Source organism: Sus scrofa, chromosome 15 (genome assembly GCF_000003025.6).
Source record: "Sus scrofa isolate TJ Tabasco breed Duroc chromosome 15, Sscrofa11.1, whole genome shotgun sequence".
Classification (NCBI taxonomy): Eukaryota; Metazoa; Chordata; class Mammalia; order Artiodactyla; family Suidae; genus Sus; species Sus scrofa.
The window spans coordinates 58,620,833-58,644,433 of record NC_010457.5 but is presented as its reverse complement, the minus strand read 5'-3'; positions in this window follow the sequence as shown (position 1 = coordinate 58,644,433).

Below are 23,601 nucleotides of genomic sequence, written 5' to 3'. Positions count from 1 at the left end.
GTAACTTGGTTTTCCTTGTTTAAGCTGTGGAATGAGGTACCCTTTTCCTTGTTTGGAAGCAGTTGGTAAGGATTTTGCTGACTTTTGCCTTTCTACTGGAAGGAAAAGATCTGTAATCTGGCTTTACTTTCATTCTTATCGTATTCTATTTGACATCAAAGCCTGCAGCAGTCAGAACTGAGCCATACACAGTGTATATTTAGAAGCACCTGACATCCTTCCAGGGCTGCATCCTCTAATATTAACATATCAGTTGGATCCATGCTCCCCACACAGGTGAGGAACTGTTTTTTTTTTTTTTTCCTTTTTTTTTTTTCCTTGAGATCAGAGACGCAGCATCTTCATTTTGCACCGTATAAAATCGCAGTTATAAAATTAAATTCCACATGAGGAGGAAAGACGGTAAGGTCTCTTTTGATCAAATGAAAATGCAGCAGACATGCAGCATGAGAGACAACTGGAAGGAGGAGGTTGGGCTAAAGCCTCATTTAGCATGGATCCCAAAGCAGCAGCATCCACAGGTCTGGGCCAAAGGAGAGATGGATTATCAGACCCCAAAGAGAACCCAAGGTCTGTGTGGGTGAGTGGTGAAGGGGACCATCTGTTTAGAATAGTGCGCTTTTTGCCATCAGTACAATCTGCTAAATTTAAGAAAAATGACTGTGGCAGTGAGGCATAAATTCGCTATAATTATTAATTGCCAGTGGTTGTTGCTACTAGTTTGTTCTCCTTTATGCTAACGCTCTGCCCCTCCCTTCTCTCAAATGCACGTACCTAGAAAGGTACAGGATGCTGTAGAACATTCCAAAGAATTCAGGCCCCTCCTCTGGTCTGAACTTTACCTGTATAAGGGCAAGTCCCAAGAAAACTGAGACCTACCTGAAACAGGAAGCAAGTTATAGCAACATGAACAATGGCACCATGATAACCCTCAGAGACGATTGTTCACCAGGAGTTAGGAACCATGTTATGTGTTTTAAAGATATTGTTTCCTATGAGTCTACCCCATGATACAGACAAGAACATGATAGGGCAACAAAAAGCTACATAAATAGAATCAGACAACTAGAAAACACCAGACTTAGAATTTTCCCTTAAGTATGTCGCTGAAATATAACATAGAGTGACTTTTCAGTCTTTTAATTTGACCCTAAATGATATGAAAAGGACCTAAAACCTTCTGAGAGGACCCAAATCTTTCCTCAGTACTGGATAAACATAGAGTCCCCAAGACCCTCTAAGAGTGAAAAAATGGACAAAAATCACTGGTAATAGGGAAAACCCCACTGTTCAAAATTGTTTCAATTTGAAGAGTGAAAGAAAATGTTCTCATAGGATACCAATTCGTTATCTCCTCTCCCAAACAAACAAAAAGTAAGGAGAACACGACAGGAATCTCTAGTTGAGAGACGAGTGCACTATGAAAATACAACTGTTTTCATATGAAAATATAATGAACTTATTTGAAAATTATGTTGTAGATAGTGAATAATGAGCTAGATATGGGAAATGAAACCAAACCAGTGAATTAAAAGACAAATTACTAAAATTCTAGAGGAGGAGATGCTGATGATGAAGATGAGGAGACAGGTTAGAGTTCCATGGGGTTACTCTTAAGACATTAAGACTGTATGGGCTAATGAAGTATTTTTCCTGAGCTGAACAAAGACATTAATACTAAGATCAAAAGACATCACCAAAGGCCAAACAAAATCAATTGAAAGAGATCCACATAGAGATGTATTTTAATGCACAACCTCGATCAAGATGGGAAAAGATTATCCAGAGGGAAGACACAGTGGTGATATTAGAGTCCATAGCTGGTTCCCGTTGCCTGCTTGGGAAGCATTTGTATCCATTGGAATCTTGTGACATACTTATTAAACATTTAAGGCTTTGCCCCAGGCTTACTGAGGCAGATTTGCCAAGGGTTGGGTGCAGGAATCTCTGTTCTTCACTAACTCCACCATAAGGTGCAGCTGGGCTTGGGAACCATTGCTGGCTGAATGCTATGAGACAGGAGGCACCTAAACTGGTCACTTAGACCATCAATATCCACTAACCAAAGTTTCCCTATATATTCATAGAAACCATTTGTTAAAGTACAAAACAATAACCATTCAGGAAAAAAATAAATCCCAAGGAATGCTGTCAACCAGAAATGTGCAAAACGGTGTGATCAAACTAATAGCGAAGAAAAAATCTGACTCCAGAATAGAGTTGCTCCTTTTTGCTTTAATCTTTGTGCTTTATTGCCTGTGCTTAGTCATGCTGGCTCTGCACTTTTTGTAGAAGAATGTTACCTATAGCCTGAAATATACAGGATAGCCTATTCTCAGGGCTCTGACCTTTAAGAGTCCTTTCATATAGAGATAAAAAGTTGCAGGACAGAGAATAATATTTGTCTTGTTGGAGGTTTATAGGAATATCCTGACTTGATCTATGTGAACAGTTGCAAGAACAAAGGATTCCTCCACCAAGAAGTTTGCAACAACCAACCACCCCCCTCCCTCATCTTACCTTTAAAAGTGCTTTGCAGGAGTTCCCATCGTGGCACAGTGGTTAACGAATCCGACTAGGAACCATGAGGTGGTGGGTTCGGTCCCTGCCCTTGCTCAGTGGGTTAACGATCCGGCATTTCCGTGAGCTGTGGTGTAGGTTGCAGACGCTGCTTGGATCCTGCGTTGCTGTGGCTCTGGCGTAGGCTGGTGGCTACAGCTCCGATTGGACCCCTAGCCTGGGAATCTCCATATGCCTCGGGAGCAGCCCAAAGAAATAGCAAAAAAAACAAAAAAATAAAAAAATAATAAAGTTTAAAAAAAAAATAAATAAAAGTGCTTTGCAGAAACACTCCCAGAAATTTCGGGCTTTTTTCAGGTCATGAGTCACCTGTCTCCTTGCACATGTAACCCTGTAATAAACCTTTCTCTGCTCCAAACTCTGTTCCAGTTTATTTGGTCTCACCATGCATCAGGCACAAGAACATGCATTCCTAACAAGACAAAAGTGCATAAATGAGATAATAGCAGCCCAGAGTGAGGTTCTGGTTGGGAATACTTAAAGCTTGTAATTCAAATTTGACAGAAGATTTAACCATGTTAAAATGTAAATATTTTGTTCAGACATGTAAGCATTCATGCTAAAAGTGTTATTATGCAGGTATATGGAATGATTGGCCAAAGGGGACCTGCTGTATAGCACAGAGAACTCTACCCAATATTCTGTGATAATCTGTGTGGGAAAAGAATCTGAAAGAGAATGGATGTGTGTACATGTATAACTGAACCACTTTGTTGTACAAGAGAAATTATCACAACATTGTAAGTCAACTATATGTCAATAAAACTTTAAAAAAATGCAAAAAAAATCTCTTCTCTGTCAGCTAAGAGGAGGTTTGGCAAGAGGGACAAGGGACAGATACATTTCAAGCCTGAGGCAGAAGGTAGCTCTGAGTCCCTGACTGAGCCCATGAGGACCAAAGGGACAACACTGCAGAAAGGTTAGTTTTGACTCTTCCACTATGTTAGAGATCTTGGAGAAAATACTTGGCTGTATTTCCCTTGTTGGCATTTTTTTTTTCAAGTGGATCATTTTTCTAATTACAGAGTCAATTCACTCTAAAAACAAACACTCTTGAAAAACACAAAACATCACCATAAGCCCACCATTCCTGTTTAATGTTGTGTGTGTTTTCCCCTGCTATGGCCACAGGAGTGTGGGAACCTGCAGTGATGGTGTTTGACAGCTGCTCTTTCCACTTGGCAATGGATGGTAAACCTCTCCATCGCAACAGCCTCCTGTTGCAACAAAAATTGTGTTGGTTCCTTTCAAGGTTGATTCATCATTTATCTGACTGCTTTCCTATTTTTGGATACTTAGGCTTTTTTCTTTTTAGTATCAAAAATGACTCTGTAGGAGTTCCTTTCATGGCTAAGTGGAAATGAATCTGACTAGGATCTGTGAGGATGAAGGTTCAATCCCTGGCCTCGCTCATTAGGTTAAGGATCCATTGTTGCAGTGAGCTGTGGTGCAGGTTGCAGCTTGGATCTGGTGTTGCTGTGGCTGTGGTGTAGGCTGGCAGCTACAGCTTTGATTCAACCCCTAGCCTGGGAAACTCCATATATACCAGGTGCAGCCCTAAAAAAAAAAAAAAAAAAAAAAAAAAAAAAAAGACTCTGCAATGAATGTTCCTGAGCTTCAAAAATTGCCCCTTTTCTAATTTTTTTCTTTTTATGGGAAGTACCTAGAAGGTGAATTCCTAAGTCATAAACTCATTTTTAATACTAGAAAAGTAAATATGTGTTACATGACTACAAGGATGTGTGGGCAGGCCTCCTCCTCACCTCTTATTTCTTCCTCATTTGCAAAGTGAGGGGCCATAACCTGAGCCTCTTGTTCAGAACTTCTTGGTTACAGTCACTCATTTGGCCAACAGTTGATAGCACTGTGGTTCTCACTGGCTGAGGTCCTGGCTTTCAAGAGTGGATGCTCAGGACTGCTGACCTGAAGAAAGGCCCACTCTGATGGACAAGGAGAGAGACAACCCCTTATGTCTGCAGAGGGTCCTGGCAATTTGAGAGGTTGCAAATTACTTCAACTCTGAGTGAGCCTTGAAGGTGAGGACCTCTCTGAGACTGGACATGCCCTAACAGAGGGCCTTTCCATCTGAAGAGATCAGGCAGGGTGCTCAAGGCCAAACTGGTCCAGAGCCTGGGGGACACTGGGTAAAGGAAGGAGAAAAGCTTGCTTCTTGGGTATCCCCATGAGTGAATCCTAAACAGCTTGCCAGTCCCTCCAAGCCTTTCCAGACCACCAGGTTACAGGGCCTTGTTGCAAGGCCTGTACACGCATCTCTCTAGGACTTCAGAACTCATGGTCAAATCTCTGTGGAAAGTTGTGGGAGCCTGGCCCTCTCCTGCCACCCCTTCCTTCCTGACCCAAGTCTTTGCTCTTATGTCACCCGTTCTCCTCTCAAGCCTAAGCCAACCTAGGGTGAAGTGAGTGAGCCTACAGCTGGTGCATTGCAATCTGGGGCAGGGTCCATCCTTCCCTCTTGTGCCAGGTGAGGCCTCCCAATGGAGTGAACTCCTCTGTGAATCAACAGAGGGAAGGGGATGCTGCTTCAGGAGGCCTTGAGGTGGGGCAGATCCCCACTGTCTCTTCATCCCCACTTCTCAGGACAGAGCTTCTCTGGAGGAGTGGCCCTCAGGAGACCCTGATAGGGAGATTTGGGAATCTCAGTGCAACCTGGAACAGAGTACGAGGTAGGCACTTCTGAAACATGCAGGGCACCCAGGGGAGGGAAGGGGAGGGTAGGAGGCGGGGGACAGTCTATTCTGGCAGATGGAGAAAAACAGCATACTTCGGAGTCTGTGAAAATGAATAAAGGAACCCTCATTTAAGGTGGAGTCTGGAAACCCTCAAGGGAGAATCTCCCACAGGCATTAGCAGCAGCTTACAGACCCCAGCATGAAGGAAGATTTCCTCCCCACCCAATAACAGCAAGCTGCGCTGTGCTTGCAGCCAATGAGGAGCCACCACTGCCTCCCTAGTTCCCTCCTTTCTCTGTAAAGACAGCCCCTCCTCTGCTCTTGAGACATGCCTATGGTTTGCCATAGTTTGCTTGTCCCAAGTTGCAATTCTCTGCTCTTCCCAAATAAACTCATTTTGTTGGTAAAATATCTAGTTTTGGTTTTTTTTTTTTTTTTTTTTTTTTGGTGTTCATTAAGTCTAAGTTAGGAACTGGGCATAGAGGGTCCAGTGAAGGGCGAGGGAAAGAGGGGGACAGTGGCCTTGAAACAGCCTGGGAAAAACGGAGACTGGGGAGAGGATACAAAGCCTGTTCTCTGGGACCCCTCCCCCGCCCCCCATCCCCCCCTCCGCCCCCTCCGTGGCACAGAGGGGCCGATGAGGGGAAGAGGTCACAGGGCTGGTGAGGGGGTCTGCAAAAATCAGTGCTGAGCAGGTACCCAGCCTCCTGAAGTCCTGCCCAGTCAGCTACAGAGGGTGAGTAGGATGGGAGGGAAGACTGGATCCTGGGTTTTTCTTTCAAATGTTGACAGAGCCAGACAAGAAAATGTCCCACCTTGGGATAGGACATCCCACACCTTCTTCTTCAGCCAGGATCTCCCAGGCATGATGCATGTACAGTTTTCTCCTTGACCTTCAAAATCCTCTGGTGATCTGCTAAAATTTAAGGACGTCTTCCTCCAGAAGAGGTTCAAATATAGTCCATGATTTTCTATTCCATGGGCCTCAAGATCTCCAGAGCCCCTGCCTTCTACAGCCTGTCTGTGCTCCATGGTTCATAATACAGGGACTCTCTCTGATCTCCTGAGGGTCTCAGGGGCCTCTCGCTTCTAAGACAGTCGCTTTGCAAGCATGCTTAGTCATGAAAGATAAGATAGCTTTTCTTTATAGTTTTTTTTTTTGTTGTTGTTGTTGTTGTTTTTGGGCCAAACCCACAGCATATGGAAATTCCCAGGCTAGGGGTCAAATTGGAACTACAGATGCCAGCCTGCACCACAGCCACAGCAACTTGTGATCCGAACCACGTTTGCAACCTATGCCATGTCTGCAACCTACACCACAGCTCATTGCAAAGCCGGATCCTTAACCCACTGAGCAAGGCCAGGGATTGAACCCACATCCTCATGGATACCAGTCAGGTTCTTTAACCACTGAGCCACAATGGGAACTCCTCTCCATAGCTTTTACCAAGGCTTCCAAGATAGAGTTCTTCTCATCTGACACAGACTTACCCATGCAGACAGCAGTGAAATCAGCAAGTATATCAGGTGAGGGAGTTCCCTTCATGGCTTGGCAGTAACGAGTCTGACTAGTATCTATGAGGATGCAGGTTTGATCCCTGGCCTTGCCCCATGGATCAGGGATCTGGCATTGCCGTGATCTGTGGTGTAGGTCGCAGATGCACTTAGATCCTGAGTTGCCGTGGCCATGGTGTAGGCAGGCAGCTGTAGCTCCGATTAGCCCCCTAGCCTGGGAAATTCCATATGCTGCAGGTGTGGCCCTAAAAAGGATAACAACAACAACAAAATACCAGAAGAAATGCTCTAGTGAAGGGATTTTGCAAATGCTTTTCCATAAGTTCAGAAGGATGGAACTCCAGCAACAAGGAAAGAAAATATGGCAACCTAAAATTCCTTGTTGCTCCTTGCATTTTCATTCTTTCTGTGGCAAAGAGGTAGAGCAGTGAAGCTGGCACACTCACACACCCAACACCCCTGTGTCAGTGCATTGGCACCTGGACAGGGGTGAACAGCATCACCCAAGCCTCCTTTTCCCTGTAGACATCTCTATCCCTCAGGATAGTCTCTTCTCAGTTGCAGCGACAGACTGTTTCTCTGTGAGGGAGCAGGTGGCTCAGCCCACACGGCTGCAGGAAGGCTCTGTTCGCCAGTGAGCCAGCTGAGATGGAAGCATTGATTTATGTGCATGTGTGCATGTTGATGGGGCTCGGGGCAGCTGAGGTTCCGTAGCTCCACACAAGCCCTTAGCCCCCCAGCCTCTCGAGGCACTGGGTGGCAGTGAGCTCCATCTTCTGCTCCCAGAGGACCACATCTCTTCTCTGAAAATACACATGTGTGTCTTTGTTCCTGCTTCCTCAGCTGCCTGAGTCATTCATTTATTCATTCACTCACTCAACAGCTACTAACACAAAGTTGAAAGCTCCAGACAGGTTCTACACATTGCAGAGAGGCAGCAGAGAGCAAAATAGACAAAAATCTCTGCTTCTCTTCTATTGGGGAAATAAGTAATAATAAAGATCAGTGAGTGGGAAGTGCTTTTTTTTTTTTTTTTTTTTTTTTTTTTCCTTTTTCTTTTTTTGGCTGCCCCACAACATATGGAATTCCGGCCAGGGATCAGATCTGAGCCACAGCTGCCACCTAAGCCACAGCTATGGCAATGCAAGAACCTTAACTCACTGTGATGGGCCAGGAATCAAACCTGTGTCTCAGCGATCCCAAGATGCTGCTGATCCCATTGGGCCACAGTAGGAACTCCTAGTGTTTTGTTCTTTTTATCATGTTAAGTCCCCAGGTGAAAAATCCAGCAGAGAAATGGGAAGGGACATTTTCAGTCTCTTGCTTTCTTTATCCATCTCAAAACTCAGCATTTCCTCAGGCCAGTTCACTCTCATCCTCACCCAACAGCTTTCCTAAGTGTTTCCTAACCGTAGCCCTAATGCTAACCTTAACTCTAACCCTCTGAAGGCTCTGTCTTAATTTGTCATTCAGAGTTTCATGTGCACCCAGTTAGGCCAGGAGATCTTAAAGTCTCAAGGACTACAGCTTGTGTTGATCAGGAGCACCCAGGATGGCTCAAAGGGTGTGGACTCAGTTATGCTCACAGAGCTTGACTGTTTGACAACTGGAGTGAGTCTGTGTATGGGTAGTGTATGGGTCCAAGGGTCCTTGCCTCAGGGGGATGCAAGGGTGCTCCAGGCCATGGACAGAGGAGCCTGGAAAGAAGCACATAGAGAGGAGAACTAGCTGCAATGTCCTTGGACATGATATCTGGTTTCATCTTCACTTTCCCTGCTGAAATAGGGACTGTCCACATTTTCAGAAACTCAGAGAGGTTAAGACAGATGAGCCCAAGGTTAAAGAACTATTGAGCAGAAGATGTGAGAGTTGAGGGCCAGCTTGTCTGAGCTCATTCTTTGAGGCTAGAAACATGAACTTAGCTCTTAAACCAAATTTTCTATCTACCAGTTTTGTCTAGATCCATCTCTGTTCCAGTAGAATTTGAACAAATTTTATGTATTAAAACCAGTAACAATCACTGTATGACTTATAATATGGCTAATAAAGGGACAACAACAATGATATCAAAAGAGAGGTGAAAAATGATGGTTGGATGTACCGAGATTTGGCATTGAGCTCCAATTATGCTGAAATGGAGAGCTGGGAAGAAAAATGGTAATTAGATGTATTCTTTTGCACTCCCTGGGGTAGAATTGGACATTAATGGCACTTAAGAGGAGGTTCTTTTTGGACCTCTGCTGCAGGATGGAACAACTGTCAGGAGGCAGGACAACTCCATGTGTTGAATGCAGAAGAGAAAGGAGAGCTTTCTGATTTACTCTGTGGGCTGTGGTGAGAAAGCAGTGTGTGAAAGCTACACTCTTTCGGAAAAACAGTTAGATGATAGATATGAAGAGCTTTAAAAAGCTCCTATCTTTTGGTTCAGCAATTACTTTAGCAGGAATTTATCCTTAAACTCTAATTAGGAATCTGAACAAAGATGTCATGTAAGGGTGCTTCTCAAAGCAGTGTGCAGAAGAGGGAAAAATGGAAAGCAATTAAATTTCCATTGTCCAGGCTACTGTGAGACACAACACAAGAGACATATTATAAGGACGTGGAAATTGTGTGTGTAAAGTGTTTATTATAAGAGGAAAGTCTTACAATATAATGCATGTTGAAAAGAGCAAGAAATACAATTGGATCACTCCCTCACTGAAGCCTTTGCTGAACTTCTCAGACTACACATATGCCTATCAGCATCTATCACAATTGTAATTCTATTTAAACATTTATGTGTACAATCATGTTTCTCAGGTTCTTTGCATTAGGGTGAAAGCCTCAGGAATATAGCTATCAAGCTGTTGTATTTAGTCATTAATCCTCAGAGCCAAGATCAGTGTCTGTCACGTGGTAGCTGCTCAATAAACATGCACTAAATCATATGGAAGCATGCGATATGCGACACTTTGTGCCTGGCTTTTTGCATTTAGCATGTTTTCATGGTTCCTTCATATTATAGCACATATCAATATTTTAGATTCTTTTATTGAATAATATTCCATTGTATGGCTATACTGGATTTTGGTTAGCCATTCCTCAATTGATGGAGATTTAGATTTTTTTTTACTTTTTGGCTGTTATGGATAATGCTTTTATGAACATTTGAGTACAACTTTTTTAAGGACATATGTTTTCATTTCTCTTGAAGATATGTCTAGGACTAAAATTGCTGAGTCATATGGTCCTTCAATGTTTAAAAATTTTAGGAATTGACCAACAGTTTTCCAAAATGGCTTCACCATTTACATTTCCACCAACACTACATGACATTTCCAATTTTTTTGAATCCTCACCAACACTTCCTTTTTTTCCAATTTTTTTTTTTAGCTACCTACTCGGTGTGAAGTAATAACTCATTGTAGTTTTGATTTGCATATCATATCAATAACAATGTTTAACCATTTTCATGTAATTTTTGGTCATTTGTGTATCTTCTTTAGGTAAGTATCTACTTAAATATTTTGCCTGTTTTTAATTGGGTTACTTATCCTTTCATTGTTAAGTTGTAAGAATTCTTTACATATTCTGCTTACAAGTTCCTTATCAGATATTTGATTGGCAAATATTTTCTTTTTTTTTTTTTTTTAACAATGGAATTTTATTCAGCCTTAAATCAGAAGGAAATTCTTTTTTTTTTTTTTTTTTGTCTTTTTTGCTATTTCTTTTTGGGCCGCTCCCGCGGCATATGGAGGTTCCCAGGCTAGGGGTCTATTGGAGCTGTAGCCCGGGGCCTACGCCAGAGCCACAGCAACGTGGGATCCGAGCCGCGTCTGCAACCTACACCACAGCTCACGGCAACGCCGGATCGTTAACCCACTGAGCAAGGGCAAGGACTGAACCTGCAACCTCATGGTTCCTAGTCGGATTCGTCAACCACTGCGCCACGATGGGAACTCCGGCAAATATTTTCTATCATTCATATAAACACTGGGGTGCATGTACTTTCAAATTAGTGTTTTCATTTCTTTTGGAGTGGAACTGCTAGGTTAAATGGTACTTCTATTTTTAACTTTTTGAAGAATCTCCATACTGTTCACCACAGTGGCTCCACCAATTTACATTTCCACCAGCAGTATACAAGGGTTCCCTTTTCTCCACATCATCACCAACATTTGTTATTTGTGGTCCTTTTGATGACAGCCATTTTGACAGGTGTGAGGAGGTGACATTTCATTATAGTTATGATTTGCATTTCTCTGATGATTAATGATGTTGCATCTTCTCATGTGCCTGTTGGCCATCTGTGTATCTTCTTTGGAAAAATGTCTTTTCAACTCTTGGGCCCATTTTTTTATTTGGGTTGTTGTGCCCATTTTAAAAATCAGATTGTGGAGTTCCGGTCCTGGCGCAGTGGTTAACGAATCCGACTAGGAACCATGAGGTTGTGGGTTCGATCCCTGCCCTTGCTCAGTGGATTAACGATCTGGCATTGCCATGAGCTGTGGTGCAGGTTGCAGACACAGCTCGGACCCCGAGTTGCTGTGGCTCTGGCGGAGGCTGGTGGCTACAGCTCCGATTTGACCCCTAGCCTGGGAACCTCCATATGCTGTGGGAGTGGCCCAAGAAACAGCAAATAGACAAAAAAAAAAAAAAAAAAAAAAAGGTTGTTTTTTCAATGTTGTTATATGAATCACATTATTTGCAAATATTTTCTCCCATTCAGTAAGTTGTCTTTTCATTTTGTCTGTGGTTTCCCTTGCTGTGCAAAAGCTTTTTATTTTAATTAGGTCCCATTTGTTTGTTTCTTCCTTTATTTATTTATTTATTTATTTATTTGCTTTTTAGGGCCTCATGCATAACATATGGAGGTTCCCAGGCTAGGGGTTTAATTGGAGCTACAGCTGCCAGGCCTATGCCACAGCCACTGCCACGCCAGATCCAAGCCGTATCTGCAACCTACACCACAGCTCAGGGCAATACAGGATCCATAACCCACAAAGCAAGGCCAGGGATTGGATCCGAAACCTCATGGCTCCTAGTCAGATTCGTTTCTGCTGTGCCATGAAGGGAACTTCCCTATTTGTTTATTTTTGCTTTTGTTTCCTTTGCCTTAGGAGACAGGTCTAAAAAATATTGCTACAATTTATATCTAAAAGTGTTCTACCTATGTTTACGTCTAGGAGTTTTATGGTTTCCAGTCTTAAATTTAGGTCTTTAATCCATTTTGAGTTTAATTTTTTATATGGTATTAGAGAATGTTCTAATTTCATTCTTTTACATATAGTTGTCCAGTTTCCTGCAAAAGAAAATCAGCATGGGAGTTTGGTAAAGAGTACAGTGAATCAGTCTGAAGAGTGTTGCCATCTCAACAACATTAATTCTTTTCATCAATGTTTTGTAGTTTTAATGTACAAGTACTGCCTTTCTGTTAACAAGTATTTTGTTCTTTTTGATGTTATTGTTAATGCAATTATTTTCTTAATGTCATTTTCAGATTATTCATTGCTCGTATATATAAATGCAACTGATGGTTGCATATTGGTCTTGTAGCCTGCCATATTGCTAAACTCATTTATTTTAATAATTTTTTTCTGTATATGATTCTTTTAGGTTTTCTGCATAAAACTTCATGTCCTATGCAAATAGAAGGGGTTTTACTTTTTTATTTACAATCTGAATGTCTTTTTTTTTTTTTTTTTTTTTTTTTTTTGCTTTTTAGGGCCACACTAGCTGCATATGGAGGTTCCCAGGCTAGGGGTCTAAGTGGGGCTACGGCTGCCGGCCTATGCCACAGCCACAGCAACACCAGATCTGAACCACATCTGTGACCTACATCAGAGCTCTCCGCAACACTGGATCCTTAACCCACTGAGCAAGGCCAGGAATCAAACCTGCAACCTCATGGTTCCTAGTTGGATTTGTTTCTGCTGTGCCATGATGGGAACTTCCAATCTGAATGTCTTTTATTTCCTCTTGCCTAGTAGCCATGACTAGAAGCTCCAGTATAATTTGAATAATTAATTGACAGGAGTCATCTTTGTCATGTTCCTGATTTTAAGGGAGAAGCATTCAGTGTTTCACTATTAAATATGGTGTTGTGGCTTTTCCATAATGCCTTTTATTAGGTTGCAGATGTTCCTTTTTATTTCTTGTTTGCAGGGTGTTTTATCACAAAGCTCTGTTGGATTTTGTCAAATGCTTTGTTGAGATGATCATTTTGTTTTGTCCTTTATGATATTAGTATGGTACATTACATTTATTACATGTTAGGCTAACTTATCATCCCTGGGATAAATCCCTCTTGTTACGTTGTATAATCTTTTTTTATGTGCTTCTGCATTGTGTTTGCTAATATTTTGTTGAGTATATTCATACATGTATTCATGAGACATTGATCTGTAGTTTTCTTTTCTTGTTACGTAAAAGAAAATCTGGTTTGTCTGATTTTGGTATCATGATAATATTCATAGGATGAGTTAGAAAATGTTCCCTCTTCTATATTTTGGAAGAGTTTATGAGATATTGGTATTATTCTTCTATATTTTTGAAGAGTTTATGAAATATTGGAATTACCCTTCTTTAAGTATTTGCCACATTTCATCAGTGAAGTTATTTGGGCCTTGAGATTTTATTTGTAGAAACTTTTAAATGTGCTAATTTAATTTCTTTATTTCTATAGTGAGACTACCTATTTCCTCTTGACTTAGTTTCTGGAGTTGTGTCTTTTTTGGAAGTTGTCTGTTTCATTTATTATTTTTTTGATATACAATTGTTTACAATGCTCATTTATAATTTTTTCTGTAAAGCCTTAATTTTAGTTATTTGAAACTTCCCTTTTTTTTTTTTTTTTTTTTTTTTTTTTTTTTTTTTTACTTGATAAGTCTAGCTGAAGGTTGTCAACAATGCTGAGATTTTTAAAGGATATCTTTCAGCTTCATGGATTTTCTTTATTGTTTTTCCATTTTTTACTTCATTTATTTACATTCTGATTTTTATGTCCTTTTTCCCTATTTACCTTGGATTTGGTTTGCTTTCCTTTATCTAGTTTCTTAAAGTAGAAGCTTAGATTTTTGATCTGAGGTGTTTCTTTTTTAGAAAACAGTCAATATTTTAAAAATATAGCTATCAATTTTCTTGTGAGTTCTTCTTTTGCTGCATCCCATAAGCTTTAGTATATTGTGTTTCTATTTTCACTCTTCTTAACATGTTTTCTATTTCTATTGTGATTTCTTCTTTGACCCATTGACTATTAAGAGTGTGTTAATTCTATACACTGATGAATTTCCATTAATGTTTTTTATTATTAATTTCTAATTTAGTTCTGCTGTGGTTGAAGAACATAGTTGGTATGATTTCAATTCTTTTAAATTTGTTGTGGTTTGTTCTGTCATCTCACATATGGCCCATCCTGGAGAATGTTCCATGTGTACTAAAAAGAAAGCATGTCCCAATGTCGTTGGGTGGGATGTTTTATAAATGTGTTAGGTCTGATTGGTTAATAGTATTGTTCAAATTTTCCATTTTCTTATTGATCTTTTGCCTAGTTGCTCTATAAATTATTGTAAGTGGGATATTGAAGTCTCTGAGTATTATTTTTGAGTTATCTATGTGTGCCTTCATTCTGTCAGTTTTGCTTCTTATGTTTTAGGGCTACAAGTGGGCTTTGGATGCTTGGCCCCACACTGAATGGGCATCAGGGTGTGCTCTCACTTTGGTGATTTTCTTTCATTAAGCTTTGCCTTAACCTTTATTTCCTACTTATTCAGGTCCTTAAGTTTAGCCAAAGGTGAATGATTAGGGTATATTCAGGTCTTTCCTGAGTATGCACAGTGCCCTGGATATGTGCATGTCTTTCTAGAGCCCCAGAAATATGTTCATGCTTTTCAAAGATCCCATGAACACCTTTTTTTTCCCTCCTATATCATTCAATTCAAGTTTTTTGGCCAGATTCTTATTTTCTCCAACAGATACCACTGTTTCAGTGATAAAATTAAGCCATTGCCACTAACTGTTTTCAACAAATGCCTTAGTGATAGTGCTCTTCACATGCAGTGAGCTATGAGTCAGGTCAAATAATGATAGGAGGGAGCAACTGAACAGGTCATAGTGATGATGTTCTACAGATAGGACTTTCAAAGTTTCCTCAGTCTCTGTCTGGCCTCCTTTCTTTGCTACACAGCCACTCTTATTTCAAGACTGCTGGTTTTCAAGATGGCTGTAGAGGTGGAGACAGGAGGATGGGAATATTCCAAATTGAAAGATTACATAACTTACCCTTCTGACCAAGACTCAGTCCTTTTCTTGAATAAACACTCTTGGATTGTTGTAAGCCTTTGGTTAAATTTTAGAGTCTTGAAAAAGTTGATTTTGCATGTTCTTATTGCTTTTCTGAAGGAGCGGAAAGTTGTCCTTCTCTGCAGTTCTGGAAGGTTCCTGTATCAATTTGATGTAAATATGATTAGGCATCAAGATATATTCTAGGAAAATCCTCCAGGTCTCTGAAGTTAAGCATCCAGTGCTGCTAAAGAGAGGTCATGTTTCCATCTCTTTCTATTCTAAGAGTCAGATGTCTTAATTATTCAAACTGAAATCTCCTGTGAGAATCTGAATACTGAGTTGGACAGTATGTGGACATTCTGAATCCCTGTCTGGACCTTTTGGACTTTCATGTTCACTGTCAAAAGTACTGTAGTAGGGTAAGAAAGAACAGTGCTGGGCTGAAAAAGAATGAGTAGGAAGAGGAGGAGAAGGGGAAGTGGTGGAGGAGAAACAGGAGAAAGGAACCAGACATACTTAATGGATTGAGGAAACTATTTATGGAAGGTTAGTTATGGAAGGATTAGATAATATGAACTGCAGAAAGGAATTTTTTTCTTTTGCTTTTTAGGGCTGCACCCGTGGCATATGGGAGTTCCCAGGCTAGGGGTCCAATCAGAGCTACAGCTGCTGGCCTAAGCTGCAACCACAGAAACACAGGATCCAAGCCCTGTCTTTGACCTATACCATAGCTCACGGTAACGCCAGATCCTTAACCCACTGAACGAGGCCACGGATCAAACCTGGAACCTCATGGTTCCTAGTCGGATTCATTTCCAATGCACCATGACAGGAACTCCAAGAAAGGAATCTTGAAATGATTATGAACTCTATAAATAATGTGATTTACTTCATTAATGCTGTATTAGTCTGAATAGGAAATCCAGGGATCCATAGTCAAGAATTTGTGGGGACTATGCAGAAGGGAGACATCCCAAACAAGCTTATGTGATCATCATTCTCTACCTAGAGAGTTTTAGGAAAAATTAACAAGGTGTAATTGAAACAACAGACAAAGAATACATATCCATGTGGAAGAAAGAAAACCTGCAACATCATCATGTCTCATATACATTCCTTTGTTTATTGAGCAGATGCCAGATTCCACATTAAGTAAGGATTCAGATGGGCAGCAAACATCCTGAAGGAAGCCTGACAAAGGTGTGGTCATCAAGGCTATAGTGTGGGAAAGGTTAGAACAGAGGGTGCACCAGGGGAGAGGGTAGGACACTGGGTTTGGGGCATGGGGCCTGTTACAGGATCTCTGCCCTGAGACCCAAAGACCAAAGATGATTACTGAGATGAATCCAGGGGAAGGCGTGGAGAGTACATTGAGGCAGGGGGCAGCATGTGCCCAGGCTGTTTGAGGCATGCAAATTCCACAGGTGCCAGGCATGGGGCTTGACAAACATTTCTGGAAGCTACACTGCAAAAACACAAGGTGCCAAGCTAGGCAGTCAGTGTACAGGGTAGAGACATGGCTGAATTTATTTTGCACATAGTCCAGTGGAGCATTCAGGCAGAAATGTCCAGCAGGCTCTTGGAGAATATGTCCAACAGACTCTTGGGATTTATCTGGAAACAGATGCTTGGAGCCAAGGAGAGGGAGACAGGATGATGAGGTTGCCCAGGGAGATAGTGCACACCGAGAGAATCAGGAAGGTGAGGGCTTTATCCCAGCAGAATTCATGAAAGTCAGCTCCAAGCTTCCTTGGCCTGCCAATGAAGAAAAGAGGCAGAGCGTGTGAGGCCTTTACTTGTGTTGCCCCTGCTGACTCTGGTTTCATCCCTCCGCCTGTGCACCTTTCCACTCACCCTGGCCTTTGGTATCTCTTACCGTCATTTAACACCAGCCCTGGAAGCTTGCACTAAACTCAGTTCCCAGCAGATGATGGGTAATGTTCTTCCTCTACTTTGAGATTTTTCTGATTTTCTAAATCTCTCCAACGAGAGTCAAAGTCTATGCCTGGGGAAGGACCTGGGTTCCGTCTCGAGCAACCCCTGCATGACCCTCTATTCATCTTGCTCTGAGTCTCTGAGGCCAGGACTCTCCCTGGGCCTGGGTTCCCTCTGTCCAGGTGAGGACGGCCCTACCCTGGTGCTTAGCTCTGATTCGTATACCTGGCTCTGACTCACAGCTGCACTGACTCCTGACCTTGGCCATCCGCATCCCTGGACCCAGCCAACGTTCTGTTACTGCCACGCTCCAAGTCTTCCCTCTGTGCTACAACCCAGCTATAGCAAATTCCATTCAGCCCAAGTCCCCAGTCTGATCCCGTGCTGCTGGGAACCGATGAAGCAGGAGTGCCCGGACAGAGATAAGATATTATGAGGAAACTGCTGACTTAAGGAGAAAATGGATGAGTTCAGATGGGACATATTGGTCTTGTGATGGTTTTGAAATGGTAAAACGAGTGTTGTCATCAGATTTTAAAGAAACAAATAGAATTCAGCCTCGTAGAATAAGAGGAAACCCCGGATTTGCCAGCTGTGGCCTAACAGGAATTGACAAACTGCTCTCAGGCCTGTTTCATCTTTTTTTTTTTTTTTTTGCCATTTCTTGGGCCTCTCCCATGGCATATGGAGGTTCCCAGGCTAGGGGTCCAATCGGAGCTGCAGCCACCGGCCTACACCAGAGCCACAGCTACTCGGGATCCGAGCCACGTCTGCGACCTACAATGCCAGATCCTTAACCCACTGAGAAAGGCCAGGGATCGAACCTGCAACCTCATGGTTCCTAGTCGGACTCGTTAACCACTGCGCCACCACAGGAACTCCCCATTTCCTCATCTTTAAATGGTGTAAGGATTCCTAATGTGTACAGTTTCTGTAATGAATAGGCATAACCGTGTCTTGTGGATGGACTGGCCATTCCTCTCCAGGCAGGCTCCCAGAGCCTCTGGCTGACCCCTGTGCCAAACCACAAGTTCCCAAGGTCAGAGGCATCAGAATGGGACATTTCTCTAACATCCAGGGCAAAGCTTGACGTCCTTTAGATTAGTTAGGTGATCCCTGCCCCCTCCCACCTCCTCAGCAAATAGACTATGTCCCCAAGTCCCTGTTTCCATATCCCAGCACCTTTGTTTATTCTAACAGTGTCTGGGTTTGGACCATGAAGAATACGGTCACTCTACCTAACATCTACAAGGCAGTGGAGATCAGGGTCCCTTCTAAAGCATGGCCGATGGCAAATCCAGCTACACCTGCAACAGGTGATGTCACTTTGGGGTGGAGGGCGTCTGGGGGCTGCGTGCACCCTGGGGCCTGAGCCTCCCAGCTTCTGCCCTGATAGCTCACTGTGTGTCTCATTTTGCCCCTTGTAACAGTCCACACTGTGAGGAGGATGGAGCCTCTGCCCCCCGCCCCCCACCAAGTGGGAGGGAGCCCCCAGGTGTCTTAGTTGAGCAGGGATGGGGAGAGACCTGGGTAACTTCAGACAGTCATGGCTCTAAGGCCTATCTTCCACGAAAGGAAATGTGGGTTCCCCAGCTGCCTGCAATCTGTGCCGCCCCCCAGCTGTTCCTCTGGTGGCCAGTGCTGTGTGGGGCATCCCCACACATGTCCTGTCAAGGGAAGATGATGCCATGGGGCTCAGGTCTCCACTCTACATGAAAAGAAGGGTCTAGACTCCTCCCCAGAGCTCCCTCAGGCAGAACCACTTACAGTTCTTAGAAAAAGTGTGGAGTGAATTGAAGGGCTACCCAGTCTTAAACCACAGAAGAAATGCAGGGAAGGTGTCAGGCCATCAACCAGAGCCCTGAGCAGGGTGCAGAGAAAGGAGCTTCTGGGTGTGTGTGGGGGTAATGAGGAAGCTCTGGGCAGAGCAACTGTGGGAAGGGGAAGGTGACAGGCTGGGAGGAGGGGCCCTTGGAGGATGCTTCTGTAGAGAGCTTTGCTCTGGGCCCTGCCACACTCCTTGCAAAGGAACTCAAGGAACAGGCCCAAAGGGTGTGTCCCCTGCACTGGGGATGCTCCAGAATGGCCAGAACACCCCCAGCCCTCGACATGTTTTCTGAGGATGCTGGAGCCCCCTACATCCTGACCTGAGTCCGTTTGGATGAAAGCAGTGGGGATTGCTGCACCCAGAGGCATTGCTGCCTGAGTGCTCTGGCCCCTGTGCACTGGCAGGAGGGCGACTGCCACCCTGTGTGGGACCCCGGAAGCTCTATTTCCTGTACCCCCCAATAGAGGAGACACACATGAAAAACAGCATCTTTCCTCTGATGTAGGGAAAAATCCAGTTCTTCCCTACTGTGAGTCTCCTTTACTCCTCTTATAAGACACTTCACTTCTGGTTACCAAACATGTGGGTTTTCCCACACCAAGCAATTTTCTGGGATGCCAGCAGGGTGTCCTTTGATTTAACTCAATTCTGACACTAAGTACCTGGAGAAAGTATCAGATCCTGTGAGATAAGGACTCAGTTGGTAAGACAGCCCCCTCACCCAGTCACCAGTTGAAAGCCCAGGTGGTCTCCCGTGCTTCTGAATAACTGGCTCTAGAGGAAGGTCCCGGTGACAACCCTCTCCTTGGGTCCCATTACTTTGCTGGAGTGGCTCCCAGAACTCAGGCAAACCCTTTATTACCCTTACTGGGTCATCCAAGGATATGATAAAGGCTACAGATAAGCAGCCATGAGGAAGAGAGGCACAGGGCCAGGTAGGTGGGAGAGGTGAGGAGGTTCCATGTTCTTATACGTGTTCACCAACCCAGAAATTCCTCAACCCCTGACTCCTGAGATTTTACAGAGGCTTTCTCGTGCAGGCATGATCCACTACCATCTCCATCTCCCTAATTCTCTTCTCTCTGGTGGATGTGGTGGGAGCGGGGGTGCAGTGGGGCTGAAAGTGTCCAGCTGCTAATCACGCCTTGCTCTTTTTGACCAGCCCCCATCCAGAAGCCCACCAGAGTGGTCTTGTTAGAACAAAAGATGCTCCCAGTACTCTTATCACTTGGGAAATTACAAAGCTTTTAGGAGCTCCATGCCAGGACATATTCTATTAACTCACAGAATCTATAATGAATGATAAATTCCCTGGAGATGGGAGATAAGCCCCACTGACTGCATCTGGTGGAGGAGGTTTCTTAGTGAGGCAGGAGTTCCAGCTGGAAGGTGTCACATTGTTCATCTTATGAGTGACCCTTGCCCTTTTGTACTGGGGACCAGGTTCCTCTCCTGGGTCACAGCTCAGGATTGTACCTCCTGCTCTAAGTGTGCAGTCTGGGATGTCTGGGTTGTCCTCACCCCTTGTTTGACATACACGTGGAGCTCCTGATGGGTGCACAGAGAGTTGTGTTATGGTTGTAGGTTGGCTGAGGCACTTAGCTATCAGAGGAGAAACTAGGAGTGAGTGGGCTGTTGCTGGTACCCGGACCGGGCCTCAGGATGGACAGACAGAGTATACTGCACACAGGGCCGCCTGGTCTTCTCTCCACTGTGTGTGCTGACACTGGATGGGGGAGGGCATTTGCAAACACACAGCCTGTGCCCAGGAGTCTCAGCATCACCAAGGCACTGGAGGAGTGAGTCTGACAATCCATGGCCCCCAGACCTGGGCCTCCTCCTGGGTTTACAGACCCATTCAAGGCACTGGCATCTCACAGGCATTTGAGTTATGGATTGGGACCACCCCACTCCCTCTGCACCCCATCTGTTTAAGCACTTACCCTTCCTGTCAGTGTTAACATCTACCTATGCATCCCCACACCAGCAAGTACTGCTGGGTTAGCATCCTTGCCATCCAGCATCACCAGCCCCTAGAGGCACATCTGCTCCCTTTCCAGTCCAGGTTTCCCAGGGATCTTTGTAAACCCTGCATCTGATATTGTCGCTGCCCAGTCGAGGACCCTGGTGGGGCTTGTAACCAAGCAGGGCCTTGAGGGACTCCTGGCCACGGAAGCCTTCCTATGTCTCCCATCTTGTTTTTAGAAATTGGGCTTCATTCAACCTCCCTGACCTTCCCTGAGTTCCAAGGGGCAGGTTCAGACAGTTGCTGATCAGGGAAGGGAGGGGATGCAAAGACAAGGGAGGAACAGTCAAGAAATAATAAATAGTACAGCCTTGGGGCAGGATCCTGGTTCCCTTTCAAGGGATACACATAATGATGTAGGCATCCTATACACCTAAGAGAAAAGTTATATTCTTTATGTTTATTTCAGAAATGAATATTTTAGGGAGTTCCTGTTGTGGCTCAGAGGAAATGGATCTGACTAGCATCCACGAGGAAGCAGGATTGATCCCTGGCCTTGCTCAGTGGGTTAAGGCTCCAGCGTTGCTGTGAGCTGTGATGTAGGTCACAGACGTGGCTGGGATCCTTGCATTGCCATGCCTGTGGTGTAGGCCAGTGGCTACAGTTCCTATTTGATCCCTAGCCTGGGAACCACCATATGCCATGGGTTTGGCCTGAAAAAGACAAGAAAAAAAAATGAATACTTTAAAACTGAACAGCTTAGAGTCCTTCCTTGTCCTTCTCTCTGGCTTAATTGCACCCTAAACACAATCACCCGTAAGCTAAAGATTAGGCACCCTGAGCACCATTGCCTGGGGGTTAAAAATTATTAGCCCATGATGTTTTTTTAGGAACATTCCTACTTTGTTTTAATCTCTGATCAATATGCCCTTTTCAAAAGTACTGTTATTCTAGACAAATACCCAGAAGACCACCATCAATATCATTCTGAGATCGCCTGACTCCAGCTTTCATGACTAGGATTCCCCCAAAGAAAGAAGAATGCATGTTTGCCCTAATCCTGATTCCTACCTGAAAACCTGTTTTTGTTTTTTTTTTTTTTCTTTTTACTATAACGCTCCCTGCAATTCTTCCCAATGAGGGACACAGTCTTTAAGGCTTTAGCCTGCTGTGGCCTCCTTTACCTGGCAAAGCAATAAAAGCTATTTTTTTTTTTCTCCTTCACCCAAAACTCTGTCTCCACGTTTCTATTCGGCACCCATGGACAGAGGCTCCTTAGTGTGGGTCACAAGCCCTCCATCCCATACTCCACCTTCCAGCTCAGTGCTGGGGGCCTGCACCTCCAGGCTGTGTTTACTGTGGGTACCAAGGTTGGTGGTTTGCTCCCTGTGGTTTCTGAAGTCATCAGCAAATGTGCATCTATTCATGGAAAAACTCACTAATTAGGTTAATTAGGATCACACCTTTCTGGTAGCTGCCCAGGCCTTCCCCATGCAGAGCTGGCTCCTGGAGACCTACGAGGTCGGGATGGGACCCCCATTCTCCACAGGTGTGGGAGGGGACGCTTGCTAAAAGGCCCTGGAAAAATGACCTGGTCAAGTGTCTGAGCAGGAGAAGGATGGGATCTGCCTGACAGGGGCAGCTTTGTGCCCAGTGTGCCTGCTGAGTCATTACCTTGCAAGCATCTCTCTTTGGGCTGAGTTGACCACCAGCCAGGGGTGGTCCTTGGGGCTCCCTGCTCAGGCTGCCTGGCCTCCTCTGTGCCTCTGGCTTCCTGTGTTATGGCTCTGGCCACCTTCCTCCTCTGAGTGGACCATAAACATCCTCTCTCCCCTCAGCTCTCCAACTCTGCTCCTTTTTAGAAATTCAGCTGGAAGCCCCTGCCTTCTCATTCACTGGGACTCCCCCTCTTCTAGGCTTCCAGAGCCCATCTGGTCTGGGCTGCTTTGAGGCACCGGGCATCTAAGTTTTCCTTCCCTCCTCCCTGTGTTTCTTTCTCATCCTCTCCTGCGGCAAGCCAGTACCTACTCTGTGTTAGATGCTGAAAGTACAGACGTGGGAAAGTACATCCACACTCCCACCCCTGCTAACCCAGAGCTGTGGGGACACAGGAATGGCCAGAAAACCTTCTTGGATGAAAGGAAATCCAAGTGTCACATCTCAAATGAATAAAGGGCACCATGTAGTCAAGGAAGGAGGCCCGTGGAAGGCCAGATTTGCTGTCAATGGCAAGATGACCTCTGTGACGGATCATGCTGACCACTGCAGCAGAGGGGACTATCTCCAGGAGCATGGCCATCTGGTCTCAGTGCTGAGTATCCGTGTGTCACAGGGGTTGCTCAGGATGCCATGCACATCACAGGTGTGCAGTGAAGGCTGCTGGAGCGACAGGAAGTCACGTTCTGGCTCAGAGTACACTCTTTCCCATGGAGGATGGATTCTGTATACTTTTCAAGCTGTTTAAAATAACTTGTTTTCATACTGCAGGAAATCAGACAATATAGACAATAAAATAATATTAAAAGACCTATTACCTGCAACTCCCAAATCACTGATTTAAAAAATTATGTATGAATTAGAAGAGAAAAATAACAATGCACAGTTGTTTTAATTTGTATTTCCTTGACAATTAGGAAGTTTAAGCTTCTCTGTTGTTTTCCTTTGCACATTTAAATTTGTTCTTTCAGAAATGGAAAGATATTCCATGTTCCTGGATTGGAAAAATCAATATTGTGAAAATGGCCATCCTACCCAAAGCAATCTACAGATTCAATGCAATCCCTATCAAATGACCCATGACATTGTTCACAGAACTAGAACAAACA